The following is a 6,441-nucleotide window of genomic DNA, read 5'->3' as shown; positions in this document are numbered from 1 at the left end:
TATTTGCTGGTGCTGTGTAATATCCCTGCACTTTCAGCATACATGGTACGGCCAAAAAGTTCCTTACCCAGCCGGCATTTCAACGGTGATTCAACGTTGAATCAACGTCAGGTCTATGGTTGGATCAACGTTGAATTACCTTTCGATTTTGCAAATTGGATCAACGTTTATATAGTGACGTTGTTTCACCGTCGGACCACCACTGGTGATTCACCGTTGAAATCACAACGTTGTTTCACTCTTACCTTTTTCATGGGTGAATTGTGGTCGTTTTGTAGACGTTGAATGAAGGTTGAATTACCTTTCGATTTTGCAAATTGGATCAACGTTGATACCGTGACGTTGTTTCACCGTCATACATTTCAACGCAAGTTAAATAGAAATTACATACAACGCAAAGTCCATAAATATAGCAAACAAATTGTTACTAATAAAAATACACGACAAAAATACACAACTTAGCCTGTGTATCAATTTATTTAATACACACCTCATTATTTCATTTATTCTAAATATACAGCAACATTTACAGCATACATAGTTCATTAAAACCATGCAGGTTACTATACATGCTGTACACTCAAATACAGAAAAAAAGGCATACAATTAAAGAGTCACTTTTTAATTAGGTTTCATGAATTAAAGTTAGTTAATGTTTACTAACATGAACAAAGAACAAATACTTGTACAGCATTTATTAATCATTTAATTAATTGAAATATGTCCCGATGCTATTAAAATCAAAATGTATGCTTGTTAACATTAATGCACTGAGCTGACATGAACTGTACTTTCTTTATATGAAAGATACTTCATTGTTCTGTTCATGTTAGTAAATACATTAACACTTACTAATACAACCTTTTTGTAAAGTGTTACCATCTTCAGAAAGACAGATACTAACTAAATTAAACTAAGTAACTAAACTACGCTTCAACCATCACAGTCTCCAAAATACAATTCTGTTTACAAAGTTTACAAAATACCCATTTTTAAAGTGGCTGCAGTAAAAAAAATAAATAAAAAACATCACTCACAACTAAGAATCACAAGTGAAATACATTACATCTGTTTGAGGTTTTATAGGTTGAGAGAAACACTTGAGGTAAAAGATGGCACTGGGGACAAAGAATCATGTGTAAAACACTAAAACATCTATATCAGTCTAGCAGTTAAATACATATTTATTTCTCAAACACCAGGTGAGTTTCCTACAAAATCAATAACGAGGTTTGCTATTCCAATTCATTGTGAATGAATGGCTTCACTTTCACAATAGTGAAAACTCATGCTATAATCTAAACCTGACATTACTCCTTCACTTTGCAGGTCTGCATGCTAAATATTTAGTAGTTTTTTTTTTTTTTTTTTTGCATAAAGTACATCTATTGTGTTTAGCATTACTGCAGCAAAACTTAGCACCTGTGACAGTGGAACATGTAGACAATTATTTCAGTAAATCATCAAGAAAATGTGTAGAATATATGGTTTGATTCTCTCTCACAAACACAACAGTAAAAGCAATTTGTTATTCCATTATTATTAGTATCATAAAAATTGCATGTTCACAGTGGTCTTATAATAATGGCTCACATTTGTGAATGTAGGACCACTATTTCACTATTACATGTCACATTAAGTGTTCATATAGGTTCTGTTATTAATTACTTGTGTCATCCCAGAGACCTGTTAATCTTCAGAACACAAACTAAAATATTTTAGATTAAATGCTCCTCATCCTCTACAGACAGCAATGGTCCCAAGATGGTCATCGTCAAGATAAGGCACAAAACACATTGTCAAAACGTTCCATGTGACTTCAGTGATTTCAACTGTGAACATACCAAGCTCCAACAACACTTTAGTGAGGCAAAACAAAACAGTAAATACAAATATGTTTGCATATATCTCTCCTGCATCAGATCAGCGTGTGTGTTTACTACGAGCAGTATGCACACACCATGACCTGTTGTGGCAAAGGCAAACAAGTTATTTTTACAGTACTTACTGTGATTTAACATTTATGACAAATGTACTGGACCTGTTACACATATATCACTATCTTTTATGAACACAAATTTCACTGTAACGGATGCTGTTGTTTTGCTCCAGTTATACCTTTAGAGAACACCGTACTAGTCAGACATCCATACAAAAGCAGAGAGTTTGGTCTTGTGTAGCAGAACTGCAATAGATGTCTGTCTGTCTGTCTAGGCTGACACTGGTTTAGGCCATCAGTATGTCCTTGATGCCCTCAAATGGAGCTTCCAGAAAACCTGCAATAAATGAAATACGAGGTTACAACTAAGTTGGTATCTGCTATTATACAAAGTGAAATTCAAATATTTATTTTTTATTGAATCCAAATTTGTCTTATAATAATCGCCACACTCAATAATTTTGACTCATACATCTGAATATTCCTAACTAAGAGAAGTGAAGAATTAGGTGTGATATCGTCAGGAAGCCCTTCGCCACCACCGGTGCCAGCATTTCCAGAATTCAAATTTCAGATTCTCGAAAAAATTTCTTTTTTTTTTTATTTTTTAACAAAGGCTGCAGTAAAGAACCATGAAACATTCAACACATCTAATAATTACAAGTTGTTGTAAACCATTACATGTACTGTAAAAGCTGTTTAAAGCTTTTTAGACATATGGTTGAGAAAAACTCTAGAAGGAGTAGCACTTCTGCAAAACTCTGCATGTAGGACAGAAAATTAAAGCGATAGTTTAAAATTTGTATTCTGTCGTCATTTACTGACCACGTTTAACACAAAAGAAGATATTTTGAAGAAAGCTGCAAATCTATAACCATTGAATTCTATAGTATTTTTTTTCTACTATGGAGGTCAATGTTTACAGGTTTTTAGTTTTTTTTCAGAATAGCCTCTTTTGTGTTCAACAAAATAAACTCATAATGGTTTTAAACCATTTGGGGAGTAAAATGTGAGTAAATTTTCATTCTTGAGTGAACTATCCCTTTCAGTTGGGAAACACCAGAATTCTTAAGTAGACCCTTTTCGCAAGACAGATGATGCATTTCATTTCTCATCTTAATCCTCAAGTTTTTAATATTTAGATTTATTTAAATAGCATGTTTATTTATTTGTTTTAATGACATTTAATAAAAACAACTTCTCAATGACATCACATGTACTGGACCTGCTACACATGTATCACGATTTTTATAAATACAAATTTCACTGTAACGGGTGCTGTTGTTTTGCTCCAGTAATACCTTTAGAGAACACAGTAGTAGTCAGACATCCATACAAAAACCTTGGCGTGGAGTAGCAGAACTGCAGTCTGTCCAGGCTGACACAGGTTTAGGCTATCTGCATGTTCTTGATGCCCTCAACTGGACCTTCCAGAAAACCCAGAAAGTTAAAACCCATTACACCTCTTATTTGCTACTATTCAAAGTGTAATTTAAACATTAATTTCTCACTAAATACATATTTGTTCCCCAATACTGTCACATAGTAACATCACAACATGATTTCACAATAATAATATCAATATAACAATATAATATCACAACATAGCCTAACAATCAATAAACAAACAGATTAGAAAGAGAATATCACCAACCAAAGCACCAAGAAGATTTAACAGATAGGCTAGCTTAGTTAAAGGTAAAGTAAACTTACATGGACAAAGCCTTTTCCATTCAATGCTGTGCAAGTTAGTGCGTCTCTGGAGTACGTTACATGTCTAAAAGCAAAAACAACAACAACAGTGAAACGAAAGCAGTTCACTTTGTAATAATAACACTAATGATACAGCGTATAAAAATGATATTGTTTTATAACGTTGCTCAGTAACTTTAAACTGCGTTTGGAGTTTATCGCTTTGAATTTGCCATAAAAACGCTCGTTTAGACTAACGTTACACATGTGACATTACCTCGAGGTTAGCTGCGTCACCGGAGCGCAAACTAAACCAAACTGGAAAGTTTTAAATGCTTCAAAATTCGAAACACTACACTAAGTCACATTTAAGATGCACTGTGTGTAAAACAAAATCGGGGGGTAAATAAAACATTAAAGCATCTAAAAACACGCTTACCTCTGAATTCTGCTGCACTGCAGGTCAGGTGTTCGTAATTAAGTGAAGTGAAGCGCTGCGCGTGGCCGCGTGCGCCGAGTCCTCCGATACCATGGTAACCAAACATGTTGAATATTGGGTGAAGCCATGACGTTAATTCAACATACAGATCATGATAAAAAAAAATGTCAACGTTGATTTGTACAAGGATTTCTGTAACTTTTTTCAACCATTTATCATTCAACATTGTTTCAACATTAAAGCAACAACTGACGTATTTTCAACCACATTTCAACGTTGAAGCCTTGTCATATGCAGGCTGTTTTTCAACCGTTCAACATTAAACGTTCTATCAACATTATTTCAACGTTCAAAACACATCTGACCTTATTTCAACCATATTTCAACGTTGAAGGTCGGTCGTGTGCCGGCTGGGTAGTTTCTAGCGAAATTGGCCTAGAAAATGGCCACTTTTTATTTTCTGTTAAATTACAGAAGAGGCGAGTTTAAAAGAAAAATTGTCACAATTCTTAAAATTTTTGAGGATGCATGCTAATCCGATTCAATGATTTATGCTAAGCTAAGCTAATAATGTTCCACTAGATCTGGAGAACAGCTGAATAGATTAAAAAATGTTAAAACTCAACTGTTTAACTCTAGGGAATTTAAGTAGCTGAATAAAAAAGTGAAGTGTTCCTTTCACTGAACTGAACAAATTAATTTTATATAGATGAAAAGTTATTGGATTGAGGATGAATGCAACATGCCAAATGCATTGTTGTTGAATGTTCGAAATCCCAGAACTGTAAATTTGGCTTGCTTTGTTATTTTGACCCACAAACACATTTTTGTGTTTTATGTGCTGAATACAAAGGAAACATCTCTGCATTTTAAATATAATTATGTTTTCATTTCATTATTTATTAACAAATACATCAGGGCAAGTGTTTTTAATCTGGGGACCACAACAATACTACTACTACTACTACTACTACTACTACTACTACTACTACTATTATTATTATTATTATTATTATTATTATTATTATTATTATTATGTCATGCAGTTATTTTTTAGCGTTCTTAATTTAATGAGTTGTGCTCATCAAAGTTCCAAGTTATTTCACTTTCATAGCAGTAATATAGTTTAAGTTGCCTGTTGCCTGGTGCTTGTATACTAATTATTCTATAATATAAAATTATATCCATAATAATGAGTGTAGAAAGTAAATCAGATTGTTTTACATTTTTCTAAATGTAAATTATATGAATCTCATTATCCATTTTTAACATGGCAAAAAATCTGAGTTCAGTATTCAATGTTATTGTATTATTAGTTGCAATTATTATTTTTAATCCATCTTTATAAAGGTTTGAAATGGACTGACATTATATTACATTACATAAATATAAATAGTTTCAAAGCTGTGTTGAAATCATATCATTATATCATTACATTATTATTACATTATATTACATAATTACATAATAGTAGGTGTCACCAAATTATTATTTAATAATAATAATAATAATAATAATAATTTATTTTTAAATATTATTATTATTATTATTATTATTTGTAAACAATGCATTTAAAAGTACCTTATCCAGTCCCTTTATTATTCGGGGGTCGCTACAGCGGAATAAACCACCAACTTATCCAGCACGTTTTTATGCAGCGGATGCCCTTCCAGCCGCAACCCATCTTTGGGAAACATCCACACACACATTCATACACTACGGACAATTTAGCCTACCCAATTCACCTGTACCACATGTCCTTGGACTGGGGGGGAAACCGGAGCACCCGGAGGAAACCCACGCAAATGCAGGGAGAACATGCAAACTCCACACAGAAACGCCAACTGAGCGGAGGTTTGAACCAGCGACCTTCATGCTGTGAGACAACAGCACTACCTAATGCGCCACTGCATCGCCTAAAAGTACCTTAGTTAAAAAAAAAAAAATCTAAATTATTGAAATAGGTCAAATGTAATAAAATTGTTATACAATCATATGATGAAATGATATTCAAATTCATGATGTTAAATGATTAATCATAATCGGTCACCTGTAAATTAAGATTTTGTGCTAAAGACCAAAACAAAAGTGCTAGAACATTATGAAGTATCATGTTTATTGATGTGTGAAAGTAAGAAAAATAAATAAAAAAGAAATCAGAGGTTTAAAAAGATTTCCTCTATTACAACCTGTAACACAATACAACCCATAAAACCAGTACATTTCACGGGCCTCTAGCGTTTTAGGACATCTTTTATTAGGATTAAATGGTTTTACCATGCCACCAATAGTGCAACAAATTACCAGTAGAGACCCACAGGGACCATTGCAGTTTCATTTAAAACCAATAAGATTTCCATTAAACAAAATT

At 33.1% G+C, this 6,441-nt stretch overlaps 1 long non-coding RNA gene across 1 annotated transcript; it reads right to left on the bottom strand.

The window, feature by feature from the left end:
* Positions 1-459: 459 nt before the first annotated feature.
* LOC137488648 (uncharacterized) lies at positions 460-4,133 on the bottom strand. Its single transcript, XR_011007777.2, has 4 exons — positions 4,071-4,133; positions 3,653-3,716; positions 3,241-3,366; positions 460-2,276 (listed from the first exon to the last, which is right to left on the bottom strand). It is a non-coding gene; the product is annotated as an uncharacterized lncRNA (long non-coding RNA).
* Positions 4,134-6,441: the final 2,308 nt, after the last annotated feature.

Source organism: Danio rerio, chromosome 20, assembly GCF_049306965.1.
Source record: "Danio rerio strain Tuebingen ecotype United States chromosome 20, GRCz12tu, whole genome shotgun sequence".
NCBI lineage: Eukaryota > Metazoa > Chordata > Actinopteri > Cypriniformes > Danionidae > Danio > Danio rerio.
The sequence above is the reverse complement of the archived record's forward strand: the minus strand, read 5'-3'. Positions and strand labels throughout refer to the sequence as shown.